This window comes from Carcharodon carcharias, chromosome 20 (assembly GCF_017639515.1).
Source record: "Carcharodon carcharias isolate sCarCar2 chromosome 20, sCarCar2.pri, whole genome shotgun sequence".
Classification (NCBI taxonomy): Eukaryota; Metazoa; Chordata; class Chondrichthyes; order Lamniformes; family Lamnidae; genus Carcharodon; species Carcharodon carcharias.
In genome coordinates this window covers 14160159-14178276 of record NC_054486.1, presented here as the reverse complement: position 1 = coordinate 14178276, position 18118 = coordinate 14160159, and the positions used below count along the sequence as shown (strand labels likewise).

Sequence of the window (18118 nt, the reverse complement as noted above, 5' to 3'; positions counted from 1 at the left end):
TTTCAATCAGATCCCATCTCATCCTTCTAAACTCCCTCGAGTATAGACCCAGAGTCCTCAAATGTTCCTCATATGTTAAGCCTTTCATTCCTGGGATCGTTCTCGTGAAACACCTCTGGACCCTCTCCAGGGCCAGAACATCCTTCCTGAGATACGGGGCCCAAAGTTGCTCACAATATTCTAAATGTGGTCTGACCAGAGCCTTATAAAGCCTCAGCAGCACATCCCTGCTTTTATATTCTAGTCCTCTCAAAATAAATGCCAACATTGCATTTGCCTTCCTAACTACCGACTCAAATTGCAAGTTAACCTTAAGAGAATCCTAGACTAGGACTCCCAAATCACTTTGCACTCCAGATTTCTGAATTCTCTCCCCATTTAGAAAATAGTCTATGCCTCTATTCTTCCTACCAAAGTGCATGACCTCACACTTCCCAACATTGTATTCCATCTGCCACTTCTTTGCCCATTCTCCTAACCTGTCCAAATCCTTCTGCAGCCTCCCCGCCTGCTCAATACTACCTGTCCCTCCACCTATCTTTGTATCATCTGCAAACTTAGTCAGGATGCCCTCAGTTCCTTCACCTAGATCATTAATGTATGAAGTGAAAAGTTGTGGTCCCAACACTGACCCCTGCGGAACTCCACTAGTCACCGGCTGCCATCCTGTTAAGGATCCCCTTATCCCCACTCTCTGCCTCCTGTCAGACAGCCAATCTTCTATCTATGCTAGTACCTTGCCTCTAACACCATGGGCTCTTATCTTACTAAGCAGCCTCCTGTGCGGCACCTTGTCAAAGGCCTTCTGGAAGTCCAAGTAGATAACATCCATTGGCTCTCCTTTGTCTAACCTATTCGTTACCTCCTCAAAGAATTCTAACAGATTTGTCAGGCATGACCTCCCCTTGGTGAAACCATGCTGACTTTGCCCTATTTTACCATGCACTTCCAAGTATTCTGAAATCTCATCCTTAATAATGGACTCTAAAATCTTACCAACCACCGAGGTCAGGCTAATCGGCCTGTAATTTCCCGTCTTTTGCCTCACTCCCTTCTTAAACAGGGGGGTTACATTAGTGATTTTCCAGTCCTCTGGAACCCTCCCTGACTTCAGTGATTCCTGAAAGATCACCACTAACACCTCCACTATCTCTTCAGCTATCTCCTTCAGAACTCTGGGGTGTAATCCATCTGGCCCAGGTGATTTCTCCACCTTCAGACCTTTCCGTTTTCCCAGCACCTTCTCCTGATGAATAGACATGGATGCTGGCTTAGCATATAAGGTGTGAAGGGAATTTGTATTTTTAGATAAGTGAATGGTTGTTTGGATTTCAAACGGATGTTAGCCTGTTTACAACTAGTCAGATAAGCAAGACTGAGAAGTGTATGTAGTTTCCCCAAAGGTTACTGGCAATATTGGCAACATGAAAGATTTTATAGGGACAATGGAATTTACATACTAAAGAGAGAGAAACATATATAAAGGAGAATGAAAGACTATGTAAGGTGAGGGCCATGTGAGATTTAACAGAAGTGTATGAAACAGCTTTCAAGAAGCCTCCAGCCATTTGTGCCTAAGTCAGCTGTGTCCAGTAACTAAAGCTGGAAATGGCCATTTGGAATTCCACTGTCAGGTGGGTACTGCTGGTTTCCTTTTAAACCTAAAATCTATTTTGGACTGTTGCCTTATGGGTGTGCTTGAAATCTTTTATTTTGTTAATAAATATTTCAATTTAACTATTAAAATCTCTAAAGGTCTTGGTGGTCTCATCATTTCTGAATTCAGTGCACACATCTTTTGGTAATAAATATAAATTGCAAAATCATTGTGATCACGGGACCACATTTTCCTTGTGGATTTGGTCCAGCTGGCACACATCATCTGCCACATCATAACATTAACCAATGGATGGATTAAAAAGGAAATTCAAATGTTTCTCGCCTCCTGGTGGCAGCAAAATGCACAGTTGGATTTCACAAAAAAATGCCACAAACAAAATTTTTTTTTCCATTCTTAAGCCCCTTATTTTTTGATGAGTGGAGCTGTAGGTGCTCACTTCATCGTTATCTTTTCATTACAGTCATATTTTGTCATGTTTCTTCATGCACCTCAGAAATGAAGTTAAACTGAATTTAACTGAAAGGAGAAGTGCAGTCAGCTGAATTGCTACATATTGCAAATATTTTCTTTTTAAAATTTTTTTTAATGGGATGTGGGTGTCTTTGGCAAGGCCAGCATTTGTTGCCCACCTCTAATTGCCCTTGAACTGAGTGGCTTCCTAGGCCACTTCAGAGGGCAGTTGAAAGTCAACCACATTCCTGTGGACTTAGAGTCATGTGTAGGCCAGACCAGGTAAGGATGGGAGATTTTCTTCCCTCAAGGGCATTAGTGAACCAGATGGGTTTTGACAACAATTGATGATAGTCATCATGGTCAGCATTACCGAGACTAGCTTTCAATTTCAGACTTTAAATTCCCAATGGTGGGATTTGTCTGGAGAACATTAGCCTGGGTCTGTGGAATAGTAGTCCAGGGACATTACCACTACATCACCATTTTCTCTATAATATGTGCAGAACAATTTTCTCTCTCTGTCTTTAAATTTGTTTTTTGCGTTTTGTACTTTATTGCTTCATATAAGCTAGATTGGGGCAGACAAACTGCTCTTCAATGCTGTTAACTCGAGTAGTCATTAATAGTGCTTATTCATTGACCATGTCCATGTTATACATGAACTGCCAACTCCTAGACTGTCTCCAACAGCAAAATGGTCAAATTTCATAATTGGATCCCAAGGGAGATGGCAGGTGCAATATCAAGGAGAGCCGAATTAAAAAGAAAACGAGCCTGAAGCGTGATGGGGTGAATTTGATCTCTTGTTCTACTCTTAAGTTTCCTATTTGGAATGAGTTTGGGACAGTTACAATGTAGAACATAATGGATTAGAATCCATATTATGAGTTGGCAGCAAATTAACATTTTCATTGAAAACACAGTGTGGCTCATGAGAAATGGAGAGTTTGCATCGGTGCAGCGGTACATACACATCAGAAGGTGAGATCAATGAATGCTGCAAGGGGAAAGCATAAACATGACTTTGCCTTAAAACTACGCTGTACTTGATCTGGGAGGGTTTGAAGTTGACTAAAGTGCTGAAACATTGCGCAATAGAAAACTTGTTTCACTTGAACCCAAGTGGCAAGATATAACTATCAAAACCCCCCACCTGATAAATAATTTCAAATCGAGCTTTTGGGGAGTGTTCATGTGTTACAGCCCAGAGCCGCATGAAAGCAGGAAAGATTTAAATTGGAACAAATGTTCTCTTCCGGGATTAAGTGTTTCTTAATCAGATGGAGCTCGCCATCTTCCCAAATTCCCCTGATGACGTCTGGGATAAGGAAGGTTGAACTTGGCCTAGCTGCCCCAAGACCAATTAAGGCCCTTAGGTGGTCAATTAATTGCTACTTAAGGGCCTCTTCCTGCCATCAGGAGGGGCAGTGTGCCAGGTAGTCTGGCATGCAGGGCAGAATCACAGATCAGCAGAAACAATTATAAATATTAAAGCACTGGGATTTATTTCTAGTGGTACGGAATTGAAAAGTAGTTAAGTTATTCGTGAAAACAGTGACATGGTGAAGATGTCACTGGTCGAGTAATCCAGTCCAGGCCTAAGACAAGTCTAGATTGGCAAATGGACTCTGATTAGTGGAGGTGTTGCCATGGAGAATGTAGCATGGAACAATTAACTGCTCAGCTTTGTTCAAGGTCAGTGGACTTGCCTGGTTTGAATTTGAACAAAGCTGGACAATTAACTATTCCATGCTGCATTCTCCATGGCAACACCTCCACCAATCAGTGCCCACGTGCCCACCAATCAGCAGTTTCTTCTCATGCAGTATAAATTGTTGTTCCCCCGTTGCTGTTGGTAATTTCTTGTGAGCTGCCCCGATGAGTCCAGGACAGAAAGCTTTGATGGCATGTCTTTTTTTTCCTGCAATACCTGGCGTCAGGATATGTGAGGTGGCAGTTTGTTTGTGCCTGGCTGCCTTCTGCCCCCTGTAGTCCCACTTTTTTTTACAAGACAATTAAAGTTTACATAACGGACAAGATTGGAGTCTCACTGCTTCATCCATCACTGATTTAGAAACTTTGTTTTACAGAAATCATGCTTTACATTCTCATCTAATAATAACTTCTAACTTGTGGAAAGTGCCTCAGCGGTGTTTTGCTCTGAAACTGAATGCATTGCTGATATAACCTTTTGAATTGAGGCTGGAGGCCAATCCAAAGCATTGCTTCATCTGATAATGTGGCATTATTCAATCACACTATCTCAACAAAGGACCAGTGAATTGTAGAGCAGTGTCACATTGCAGACCCAGTGCAGGATCGAACCTTGTGATGAATGAATGTTCCTGCATTGTGCCATGTGGGTGTGGAGTGCAGCATGGGGAGGATAGTGACATTGTATTTAGGCTTGGTTCAGCCATAAGGGGATGGAGTATTTTGGCTTAGGCTGATTGTTTTCTGACTTTCTCGAGTTGACCGCCTGCCCATTGTTGGAAGGTTTTAAACAGGTGAAGGATTGCAGTCACATTGTACTCTCCCATGTCACTTTCTGGGCAGATTATGTATTCCTTTTTTTCACCAAAGCTATTTTAATCCCATCCCCTTCTTGAATTGTTGTTTTCTCTTTGCCATGCAGTTAATGGTTTTCAAGTTGAGAAAATTTACAATGCTGCAAAAGTGCCTAATGGCACTTATCGAAAACCAATGTCATTTACAGGACTCCATCCACCCACGCAGCATCTGAGGACCTAATCTCCCTCACAGCAGGTGTTTCAGTCATTTCTGATTTGTACATGGCATAAAATGTTGGGTAAAGCTGAAGAAGTCTTATAGTCATATATAGGTTAATTGTAAGTCTTTATTGACTCTTAGAACTATTTACAAATATACAGTAAAGGTACAAGCTAGGAACTGTCTCCATGCTTGCAGGTACACACATCTCTGTCCAATGGTAGAGTGACCTGGATGTAGGTCATGCACTCTTACATCACTCTCTGGGCGGTACTGTACTCAGTCCCACAATAACCCTATATGTGCCAGACCCTTATACTATACATGGTAGATGCCAGTTCTCAGCAGCCAAGGTACACATTCCCTTTAAGAGGTACAGTTTGCTTTGAAGTGGTGTCATGGACTTGGCATTTTGCATCCCCACTGATGAGATGAGCTGTCTGTGAACAGCGCAAGCAGTGCTAGTGGAAAGCCTACTCTTGGATTTTGAGGGCTGTTATTCTACTTCCCTGCCTTTAGCAAGTGGAAATTGAAAGTGTCTGGTTTTGAGCAGCTTTTGTTAAGTGGGCTGACACCAGGTAAAATAGGAGGGAGTTGGACCCTGAAGGTTGCAGTCTTGCTTTCAGAGCTCTGTCCCTACTGCTCCCTGGCACAACTCTGAAGTGCCTTATTGCTTGAATGTCTGTAACACACTGATAAACAAATAGATGAGACACCGCTGGATACTCCCAGGAGCTCCATTGTTACAGGAAGTGCAGGTGATGACTGAAGAGTGGCTTGCGGTACCCTGAATGCTGAAATAAGAATCAGGAAATTAGAGACCAATTAGTCTGACTTGAATAGTAGGAAGAAAAGCTGCTGAACCTTTCATGGGATGCTAATACTATTCTAATTAACATCGAGTCCATAAAGATTATGCCTCACGAAACCATTGGGTTCACTGAACTGTTAACAGAATGAGTGGACCGTGATATTCAGTACATAACTTGCACAATAGAATTCAATAAAAGTCAAATCGGATGATGCTATGCAAGATTGATATTAAGCATGAAGCTGACTAATAATTGGAGATGCAAATAATCCTGAAATAGATACAAAATCTGCTTGTATTTTTCCATTATTTCATTATTTTTCCACGTCCACTTATCTTTTTGGAGCAACAGTAGGAGTTCACTCTTTACCAAGGTAGAGCTCTGCTTGTACCGGGATGCTGATAGCTCAGTGACATGTCTTCCCCAAGTGCCCATGAATTGACTATGCCCCGTGAGAGTGGGAGAGTCGGTAAGCCATTTTAATTCCTGAGGCACCGCATCCTGTCTTCCTCCTTCACCTCCGCATGTGGGCCTCCAACTTGGGGCCACTGGCGGAGACCCAGACTGATTTACCCATCTCAACCCTGGAGGTGCTCAGGTTATTTACTGGGATCCTTTTTATCCTGTCCCTTCCCTGGCTGACATAAGCTAATTCGGTACAAACTGGGAATCAGGCTGCAGTAGCGACAGGCAAAGCCCTTCGGAATCATCAGGGAGGCAATTGCTACGATATTGCCTGTCAGCCGAAAAGAATTCAAAAAATAAAAATACGATATGGCATTAATTATCAACAAGACAAACTCAGCAATATCAAACAAAGGGATAAGTACACATTTGGTGAGCAACAGGAATCTAAAATGAGCGGAGCAATGCATTTCTCCACCTGTCACAGGCTGTTTCACAAGAAATATATCATTTTAGCATTATTTATACTTCAGTGGTGTGTCTATTGGTTAAGCAAATCCAGTAAAACAGCACGATTGCTAGCAAGCCTGGAATGAAAGAGCAAGTATGATTTTGATGAAATCACAAACCTCTGTAAATGAAATCAGAAGGAAGAGGCTTTCTATGAGTTATCCAAAATCTAACAATATCAGAAGTCTCAAGCTGCTTGTTCATACTGTTTTCTGCTATGTGTCTGTTTTGGAAAAATTCTTTCCTGCCTTGACTGAGTCCATTTGAATCAATGATTGCAATATAAGCGTGGTCCATCTCTCTTCGAATGCAGCGCAGGTGAATGAACTGTGGCCCCTGTCTGTTGGTTGCAAGGCTCTATATTCTTACACATCATTGTGTTCAATGGTTCCACAACTTTATCCAGAGTTTGGTTTCATGTCAGGTGGACAAAGGTCACAATTTGTCCCGGAGACAAAAAGCACAACACCCTCACAGATGCTAGAGATGAAAGCAGAAAATGCTAGAACCGAATCACAATGTTACGGTGCAGAAAGTGGCCATTCAGCCCATCGTGTCTGCACCGGCTTTCTGAATTAGCATTGTGACTCAGTGCCATTCTCCTGCCTTTTCCCCGGACCCCTGCACGTTGATCCCGTTCAAGTAATCATCTAATGCCCTCTTGAATGCCTCGATTGAACCTGCCTCCATCGCACTTCCAGGCCGTGCGTTCCAGACCCAAACCACCCGCTGTGTGAAAAAGTTTTTTGTCACATCACATTTGCTTCTTTTGCAAATCGCTTTAAACCTGTGCTCTCTCGTTCTCATTTTATGAGCAGGGACACTTTCTCCCCATCTCCTCTATCCAGCCCCCTCATGATTTTGATCACCTCTGTCAAATTTCCTCTTAGCCTTCTCCTCTCCAAGGAGGACAGTTCCAACCTCTCCAACCTATCTTCGTAACTGAAGTTTCTCATCACTGGAACCATTCTTGTAAACCTCTTCTGCGCCCTTTTCAATATGTTCGCATCCTTCTTATAGTGTGGCGCCCAGAACTGTGGAGAGAGAAATATGAGGGTTAATTTGCCTCCATGCAAGTACCTCAAAAATTGAATGTCTTGGTTTTTCTTTGCAGTTCCCAATTAACCTGACATCAATTTTTTAGAAAGCATTCTGTGTGAAAAGTGAGACTTTGGGAAGTTGAATTACTCTTGAGTTCATGCTTCTTGAGGTTGGTGGACACACTAAGTGGCCCACAGGTGTAGAACAAGGAGTTAAACCTCAGGGATTGCAGGGATCAGGTGAGAACAATGAGGGAGCTTCAATATCAAGACTAACTGGGATGGTGGTGAATTGAAAACAAAGACTTGAAGCAACAAAATATTCACTACTCCTCACTTGCAGTAAAATCATAAACTGCTGTTTAAAGAATGTAATTAAGATTTCAATGTATCGCACATTGCGCTGAGATGCATCTTTAAAACTGAAAATCAGGTGTGCAAGAGAGGACAGATACAAGTTGCTGAGGTTATGCACTTTACCAGAACAGGAGAATGAACTCTTTTCAGGTCTCTCTGGAACTTAGAACTCACTTTGCATCCTTTTTAGGGAAACCAGGTAGTAAGTTTCTTGCCTTGACGGTCAGTTTGGGAAGCTATAGGATAGATACTTGAGTGGAAGGTGCACTGAATAAATGGAGGTCAAAGAAACAGGATATATGGTGAAATGCTGTGACTGCAGCGAGATACTGAGGGAGATCCACCAGAATGATTCCAGCGATAAAGAACTGTAGCAATGAGGATAGACTGGAGAGGTTGAGACTGTTCTCCTTGGACAGAAGGCTGAGAGGAGACTTGAAAGAGGCAGTCAAGATCCTGAGAGGTATGGACAGGGTAAACGGTGAGAAACTGTTCTCACTCAAGAGAGCATCAAGAACTAGAGGGCACAGATTCAAAATAAATGGCAAAAGGAGTAATAATGATGTGAGGAAAAGCTTTTTTACTCAGAGGATGGAATGATCTTCCTGAGAGGGATGGTGGAGGCAGGTTTGATTGAGGTATTCAAAAGGGAATTGGATTGCTACCTGAAAAGAGAGAATGTACAAGGTTACGGAGATAATGCAAGGGTTGGGACTACGTAGAACGCTCTGTCAGAGAACCAGTGCAGACCTGATGGGCCAAGTGGCATCCTTATGCACTGTAATAATACTGTGATTCTGAAAGAGACCCAGAATAACTGGTAACACAGAGGTAGGCCTCACATTTAGAGCAAACTAATTTTGTTCATTCTGTGAGAGAGATAAGTTCAACAGGAGTACTCTTCCTCAAGAACTCCACAACGTAACAGAATATATTAAACTCAGGATAGCTTTGATTGACCTTTTTTTTTGCATATATACATTTTTTAAAAGAAGTTCTTACCAACAAAGTGATTCTCTGATCAGGTCTTCCTCTTTGCTAGACTTCTTTCTAACCGATGTGTATTCTGGGAAGAGAGCCAGGTTTTTCGTGGTTCCATAGTTCCAGATTAGCTTTGAAAACGGAAGTCATGGTCTACGTGGATTGCTACGAAGCTGCTCTTTTGGGTTCATGGGACACTGCCTGCGATATTACAAAGTAGCCTCAAAGGGTAGAGTATTCCCGCTAGCTTTTTCTACCTTATCCAAGTGTTTTACTTCTGCAAGTGAAATTAAAGCTTTGTTCACAGAACCACAGCTCCAAGCAGCTGTGACACCAGGGCCTGATTTTCCCTGTTGCCATGCAGGAGTGGCCCCCGCACGCTGACGCGTAAAATGACGTGCGGTGATGTCAGGCGAACATTCTGAGGTCACCGCGCGCCGTTGTGATATTTAGGTGGGCGGGCGCGCGATGTTCTCCGATGCGCCCCCACCATTAATTAATCACCCAGTTAAGGCCCTTGAGGCAGCAATTGACTGCAATTTTTCGTGGCCTGTGAGATCTTCAGGACAACGGGCAGGCGGACAGGAGACATTTGGATAAACCTTATCCATGGGTGGGATAAGGGGGTGAGTGGAGTCGTGAAAGTTATCTTTCAGATATTTAAGTGCGAAAGTTACTGATACTTGCCTGTGTGAGCAGGAAGACTTCAAAGCTCATACCAGCTGCTTGGACAGGAGTAAAAGCCTTCAGGTCAGGGCTCTATAGTAAAGATCATTTCTGGGGCCTGCAGCTTTCAGGAAGCCTTCCCTTAGCCTGGGAATGGGAGTTGAACTCTCCATTGGAGGCACCTCCTCTGAGGAGGAAGGGAGGGCCAGAAGAGGGAGGAGGCCAGGAGCCCACATTCAGCCTCCAGGGAAGCCACCGTTGGGAGGAGAGGCGCAGGCACAAGGGGCGCAGGGTCAAGAGGAAGTCCAAGGCGCAAGGGGCTACAGAAGATGCCACTATCCTGCTGCCAGGGTTTACAGGCGGTGAAGCAGCTACCTCAATATGTCTGAGGTGCAGTGCCGAAGGAGGCTTCATCTCTCAAGGGAGACAGTCACCCCCATTTTGCCAGACGATAGGCCCTGAGATCTCCACAAACTGTGTGGGTGGGCATCCCATGCCAGTGGTGCTAAAGGTCACTGCTGCCCTCAACTTCTATGCCTCTGGTTCTTTCCAGGGGTCGGTGGGTGATCTTTGCGGAGTCTCCCAATCAGCCATCCACACTTGTGTCAAGGTGCCAGACACTCTGTTCAGGCGTGCATTGACCTTCATCCACTACTGCTCGAACGAGGGCAGCCAGACAGAGTGAGCCAGAGGCTTCGCGGCCATAGCTGGCTTTCCCCGTGTCCAGGATGCAATAGACTGTACACATGTGGCCATCAAGGTGCCAGCAGGTGAGTGGGTCCACGTTCTGAAATCAAGGTTTGTACAGTTTGGCACTTACCTTTTGGCCTTTTGTGCTTGTACTGGCTGTTCAAAGAGCAATTCACATTGTGTGGTGCGTACCTGACCTGTAGGAAGTTCTTAATCTTTTTCTAACTTGACCAAGGTGATATTACTTAGTTCTCTTCAGAAGGGCTTCCACTCCATATACGTGCAGATAGTGTGTGATCACAGGATGCTGATTCTACAAGTCTGTGTAAGGTACCCAGGCAGCTCCCACGACACCTACATCCTCAGACACTCCCAGGTGCCGGGGCTCTTCAGTGCTCCAGCCTGGCTGGATGGACGGCTGCTGGGTGACAAGGGCTATCCCCTCAGAAGGTGGATCATGATGCCTTTCCACCATCCAAGAACAGAAGCTGAGCAGCGGTACAATAGGAGCCACGCCCCCACAAGGGCTGTGGTGGAGAGAACCATCGGTCTTCTCAAGATGGGCTTCCGATGCCTGGACCGCTCAGGGGGCGCACTCCAGTACCCCCCAGATTGTGTGTCAGTGATAGTGGTTGCGTGTTGCGCTCTCCACGATCTGGCGCTGGAAAGGGGGGGACACAGTGGACGAGGAAGATGTAGACGCAGTGTCTGCGGCTGCACACGATGAGTCCAGCAGTGAGTCTGAGGATGAGCACACACAGCTGAGGGGGTAGATGCTGACCCGGGCATACTCCAGGGAGGCAGGGACGCCTGGGAGGCTTTATTGCAAAGAACCTTCAATTAGCCCAACACAGATGGACCTTCAACACACACCAGGGCTGCAGGCTCCATACTTGATACCTAAGTGCTAAATCTGCCTGGATAATAACATTAACTAAGGCCCTTGTCAATAAAGCTCAATGTCAAACAGCTCACTCATAACATCATGGGTTCCCATCCACATGCAGAAGTAAGGAATCACCCTGAGACATGGCAACATGTCAACATTTATTGAGGGAACAAATGTAACTTCATAATCCAAAAAAAAGGCATTGGATATCACACCAAGTCTTCGACTAAGCACTATGGGCCAACATAAAAGCACCAGTGAGAAGCCCGTGGTGTCCCTAAGGTGCCTTTAATTTATGCCTACAGGTGCTATGTCTTGATGCTACCCCCTCGCTGGGAGTGGCATCTGAGATAGCCTGCTGATTCTGCTGTCCTGTTGGTCTCGATGAACTTGGCGGGTGTCCTCTGGCCCGTGGAGCCTGTGCTGGCCCCGCCTGGGAGGGAGTGGCCAGTTCCACAGCTGGCATCTCCCCAGTTGCTGCAGCCTCATCGGATGCCATGGTCACTGGGAGAGGGGCGGAGGAACTGCTGCCCTCATCCGGAGTACCCTGACAGGAGCCCACAGAGACGACAGGCAGCTGCTGCGCCAACATGAGGTCGCTTTGGACCTCCCTGCTCACCGTAGATGGGTGGGCACCAAGCTGGGATACTTCGTGCCCAAACCACCTCCCACGCTGGCACTGACCAGCTGTAACTAATCAAATGTCCTTGTTCTTCCTTTCAGCATCACCGGAGCAGGGCCAGGAGGAGGAGGCAGAGGACCCACCTCTCACCCCTGAAGTCCCGGAGCAAATCCACTCACCAGCGTCACACCACCTCAGCCTCACCACCCCCAGTGGACCTGGGCGCATGGTGCCTTTCCAGATCCATGGCCTGCTGTTCAAAAGCTGTCAGGATGGCCAACTGGACCTGGCCTCCGCCAGTCTGCATTCGTTCAGAAGCATTGTGCGCTGTGAGAGCTTGGAGGTCCGAGCACAACCCCAGGAGGCCATGATTGGTCTCCTGGAGGAGCCTCTCCACGAGAGTTGTCACTCTCTCCATGGTGGAAGCATGGCGCTCAGCTATGAGGCTCAATGCATCAGTGATGCTCCAGCACGGGCACCATGCCACGCATTGCCTCACGTATCTTCGCCAGATCGTCCCACATACCTTGCTGTACATCCAGCGTTCACAGCCTCACGGATGACTCCAGAGGCCCATCATCAGCCACCGACTGAGCAAGTACCTGGTCTCCAGGATTCCTCCGACACACTCTGTCTCTGCCCGCACCTCAAGCGAGTGTGAAGTGCCCTCACCGCTGTGCCCCGGGACACTAGCCGAAGATCTAATTCCCACTGAGGTGCTAGTATCTGCGCTGGTGCCTGCCTGGTTGAGGTGGTGTGACGCTGGTGAGTGGATTTGCTCTGGGGCTTCAGGGGTGAGAGGTGGGTCCTCTGCCTCCTCCCCCTGGCCCCCGGTGATGCTGAAAGGAAGAAAAAGGACATTTGATTAGTTACAGTGCAGACAATGTCAACTTGCATGCTGCTCCCCCAGATCATTATGCGCTCATCCTTCCATAATCGATGGTCAACCCATGTTGCTAACTTCAATCACTGAGCATTCAGCAGTGCCATGGCTTCTGTGACACACATGGTGACCTGAGTGCTCGCCAAACATACCTCCCCATGGCACCCCAGCCTCACCGCCACCAGTGGACCTGGGGGCTTGGCGCCTCTCCAGATCCATGGCCTGCTGTTCAAAAGCTGTCAGGATGGCCAACTGGACCTGGCCTCCGCCAGTCCGCATTCGTTCAGAGGCATTGTGTGCAGTCTTCTCCTGAAAAGGAGAGAGGAGCATTGATTAGTCCAGCCTGTACCTGAATTCCCATCGCATCCCTGCCCAACCCAGCCAGAGTGAGACATTGCAGGACTCCAGTTCTTCGTCACCCCGCAGCTGCCGCACACTCACCCAAACAAGCCAGGGCTGACCCCGCCCCCTCCCCCACCCCCACCCCCATTGCCCAAATGCTGCCTCCTTCACATGTGGCATCACAAGGTGTCGCTTTGATAAGCAAGGAGGCACAAGCACGTCCAGCACAAAGACTAGCAGATGGATTGGTGCCCTGCCAACTGGAAGCTCCCCTCCCAGCATGTTAGCACCCTGACTTCGACATGCTTCCCAGTTCCAGCACTCTGCCTAGATGCAGATCCTTGAGTTTTACCCATATTTTATACTCTGGCTGTCAGTGTCACACATGCTGCGTGTGCAGAACCCATCCTAGCTCAAATATCTCAGGGTGAATTGGGCATGGGCAATACCTGCTGGCACACCCAGCAAGGGGTACATGTCATAAGGGGTTCAATGACGTTACTGTGCTCAGAGTTGTTGGGGGCGTGGGGGTGGGGTGGGGAGGGGACAGGCTGACAGCTGCATTAAGTGACTTGAGGCGACATGGTACTCACCCTTCCCAAGCCAGGAGATTGTTGAATCTTTTGCAGCACTGGGCCCATGTGCGCCGCACCACATCATGGGAGCTCACACTCTGAGGCCACCTCCTCCCACGCACGTTTTGTCAGGCAGGGAGGCCTCCATCTACCGTCCCTCGGAAGAATTATCTCCTGCTGTGCTGCCACCTCCTCCAGAAGGGCAGCCAGGCACTCATTGGAGAAATGAGGGGGCACACGGCCCTGCTGGCCTACCCTCCGGCCTGGCCTGCCCCGATGGCCTACCCTCCGGCCTGGCCTGCCCCGATGGCCTACCCTCCGGCCTGGCCTGCCCCAATGGCCTACCCTCCGGCCTGGCCTGTCCTGTTGGCCTACCCTCCGGCCTGGCCTGCCCCAGTGGACTACCCTCTGGCCTGGCCTGCCCCAATGGCCTACCCTCCGGACTTGTGTGATGCACAGTAGCCCTCTGCTGTGCTCTTCTCCCGGTCATTGTGAGCAGCCTTGCAAAGGCTGCCAGGCCTTCATTTAAACAGGCGGCTGGGTTGCCATTGGACCCGGTGGTTGTGCACTGCCGCTGCTGCCTGCCCACTCCCGTTCTTCTCGGGAGTTGAGAAATACACAAGGCGGGGCCTTAATTGGCCTGCCGCATAAAATGGCAGCACGGGCCTGATTGTGGGTGACGATCGGGTCCGCATGTGCCCCCTCCCACTCGACCTGCCCAACATGGGGAAAATTCTCTGCTAGGGCTATGGACAGACATTTCTCCTCTCCAGTTGCTTTTACTAAATCTCCCAGGAAATACTAAAGATCTGTGGCATACTTAATTCTGTACAATATCATTCATTTTACAGCACAGAAATAGGCCATTCAGCCTAATGGGCCTGTGCCATTGTTTGTATTGCACATGAGCTTCCGCTTACTGATCTACTTCATCCTACCTACTCTACCTACCCTACCTATCTACCCTATCCACATATCCTATCATTCCTTTCTCCCTCATGTATTTATCAAGATTCCCTTGGAAAGCAGCTATGCTATTCATCTCAACTGTTCCATGAAGCAGTAAGTTCCACATTCTCACCATATTCTAAGTCATTTAGTTTCTCCTACATTCCTTATTAGTGATTATTTTATACCTCAAATTCCCATATTCAAATTGTGAAAGCTTCTTTCAACCTCTTTCACACTTTGCGTACTGTTTGTGGTGTAGGAAAAGAGCATTTGAGTTATAAAGTCGGTTGCAAAAGCCAGCAACACTTCAAACAAAATGAGAATGCTTCCATGTTGCAAAAGAAATTAGCTGCAAATGTTTAATCTCCAAGCTTGCAATGGACAAGAACGTCCTTTAATAGCTGTAGATGTTTGATGGGTTGCACGGATTGTATTTGGCAGGAGAAATAAGGGTTAACGACAGTGAACTCTGTCAAGTTGTGTGGCGAATAAGTGAACTCTCCAAAGTTGTGCAGAGTATACAAGGGCCATCACTCATGCATGCCTCACATTAACACACATTGCGGATGGAAATAGTCAGCAAACGACAGCCTGGTAAAGACTGATGGATGACCTGTGTGGATTTTGGCAGTGACTTAGAGGAAAGGTTTGCACATTTGCAGCAGAGCCCACATCAGCAATATGTATGCTAATTAGAACCCATAATCTCTGATGGATGTTTGAATTCAGAACAAAACTCTGTTGTCAAGATAACTGATCCTATTTTCAAAATTAGAATTAACCCATTACTCCGGTGTGTTTGGCGTGGACTTGAAGGGGATTTGAAAAGCTGATCATGGTTCACCTGAGCTCTGATTTCAGGTCACTTTCTTCAGGAAATTTCAACCGTTAATATAATCTTGATGTATCCGATGGTTTTGAGTTCAAATATACGCAGATGCAAAATCCGAGTTTGAATTGAGCTTTGGTATGAGGTGGGTCCACATTCTGAAATCAAGGTTTGTACAGTTTGGTACTTACTTGAGTAGCCCTGCCAGATTATTCAGAACCGTGGAACGGTTACAACGTAGGAAGAGGCCTTTTGGCCTTTTGTGCTTGTACTGGCTGTTTGAAGAGCAATTCACGTTGTGTGGGGCGCACCTGGCCTATAAGAAGTTCTTAATTTTTTTTAAAAACCTGACCGAGGTGATATTACTTCGTTCTCCTCTTCAGAATATGCAATTGGATGTAAAATCTGTCCTGGGTCTTTGGTGGCATTTTACGTTCCTTGCATCATTCTAAGACATAGGACCCAGAAACAGGAGTAGGCCATTTGGTCCTTCCAGCCTGCTCCATCATTCAGTAAGATCATGGCCATTCAGGTTGTGGTCTCACTTTGGTTTATCAAAAACCTTTCCAACTTGGCCTTGAATAAATTCAATGGCCCAACCTCCCACTGCTTTCTGGGGAAGAGAATTCCGTAGACTAATGACCCTCTGAGAGCAAACATTTCTCCACATCTCCGTTTTTAAAAGGGGGATCTCTTATTCTAAACCGTGTCCCCTCGTTCTCATCTCCCCTACAAATGTAAACATCCTCCTGATACTCACCCTGTCAAGACTCCCCTCTGCTCAAGTCTCTGCTCAGATCTATCAATAAATGAGTGCCTGTGTAACAAAATCCCTTAAATCTCAAACTGTTTGTTGACTGTGCTGACCAGCACCTGTGGGTTTGCTTTTTTAAAAAAAATGCAGCAATTTAGTGCAAAATCTTTGGAAGACTCTGTTGAAGGACTTGTATCTGAGTAAATTCAATGGTTGTCAGTTTTGTAGTTAGTCCATGTATAATTTAGGGGGTTAATTTGAGCCGTGTGACATTCTAATGAGGCAGGATGCATCATCATAGGAAGTGATACAACATCTCATGATCTTGTTTGCTACCTTGTGGCCAGCTGACACCCAGAGTAAGTTGTTCTTTCATTAAGTTAGTGCTTTCCTTACCTCAGCCGACTTTGTAAATATCCTCTGTTGGCACAGCGAGACTAAGCATGTTATAATCCATGGGATATGTAGTCGATTCACCACCCCCAACCCTGACCATGCACAAAAGGTTTGCTTCATTATTTAGTTTGGTTCTTCCACTATGTTTAATTGTATCTTTGTTACTATTAGGATGTTTTTAGGGAAAGGAAAATTTCAATAAAATAAGTGTTGTACCACCACCCCCCTCCCCCCGACCTGGAACCCATATTCGGTGGAGAGTCAACCCAACAATGCAGTCAGCAAGCAACCAAAACAACTAGATGAGGAGGTTAATGAGAACGATGGGTGGCACTGATCACAGGGTGGGGGGGGGGGGTCAAGTAAAGGGGGAAAGCAACCTTGAACAAAGTTAGGAAAGATCACGTGTTATTTTCCCTCTCTTTTCCTCTCCATTCTGCACATAACCAAGCCCCACAAAAGGCCTCAAGCCTTTGAAAAAAAATTGGAACACAGGTTTCCAACATCTGGTCTGTGGTGAATTTATTGCTGTCAGCTGAGAAGATGGCAGAGATACAATAAACCTTATTCCAAACTTCATGTGTGTAGAATGAGGACAAATCTCACTCTCTGTTCTAACGCCTGGCTGCATTGCTTTTGGAGTTAAATAGTGAGGTCTATAGTTACTACAAATGTTACTGAGGACACCTCGCTTATCTGTTCAACGTTAAATAGGTTTGTCTGCGGGCTAATAGCCCGATCAGCAATCGTACATTCTTCCAATTTGAAGTCAAGGTGATCCGGTGACAGCGTGAGATGTATTCTAATGAGGATTCGTAGTGCAATTGCTGAATCTCATTGTGTCTCACTGGGATAATAGGCAGATAGCGATAGGGTCTAGTTTGCCTAGCATGAGGACTTGTTAGTGATACAGAACCCAAGGAAAATAGCTGATGTAAGGGCTCCAAAACATAACAGATATGACCAAAAGAAGTATTCATTTACTGAGCAGACTGGCTCTTTAAGAATTGAAATGTTATATCCTCCCTGGTTATGTTATGGGTGAGTGAGCCATGTGACAGATATTGAAGCTGTACATCATTATCGGATGTAAATTCAATTGTTGATGACAGAGACAGTTGGTCCGAGGAGGGGTGGCTAACAGGAGATTTGATAGAGATATTCAAAATCACGAGGCAGTTGTACAGAGTAGATAGGGAGAAATTGTTCCTGCTCGTAAAAGAGTTGAGAACGCGAGGGCATGCATTTAAAGTGATTTGCAAAAGAAGCAGTTAGGAAGTGAGAAAAAACGTTGTCACACAGTGAGTGGTTCGGGTCTGGGACGCACTGCCTGGAAGTATGGTGGAGGCAGGTTCATTCGAGGCATTCAAGAGGGCATTAGATGATTATTTAAATAGAAACAATGTGCGGAGTTATGTTGAAAAGGCAGGAGAATGGCACTGAGCCGTAATGCTCATTCATGCTGGTGCAAACATGATGGGCTGAATGGCCTAATTCTATACTGTAACAATTCTGCAATTCTGTGGTGTTTGGGTAACAAATAGCCTCCGTGCCCTTAGGCTGTAGTCAGGGGCAGAAAACCACCTCAGGTTCCTGTCTCTAGTCATTCATT

General features: G+C 46.1%; 1 protein-coding gene across 5 annotated transcripts in view; it reads left to right on the top strand.

Annotated features, from left to right (window-relative positions):
* The window catches only part of LOC121292720 (alpha-(1,6)-fucosyltransferase), a 748838-nt gene that overhangs the window by 204867 nt on the left and 525853 nt on the right, over positions 1-18118 (top strand). The window contains exon 1 of one of the 5 annotated variants that reach the window (XM_041215039.1): positions 9079-9138. The exons of the other annotated variants lie outside the window; for them this stretch is intronic. The gene's annotated coding sequence lies outside the window, so the exon portion shown is untranslated. Of the gene's footprint in view, positions 1-9078; positions 9139-18118 lie in introns of those variants that run through there. 5 annotated transcript variants of the gene reach the window in all.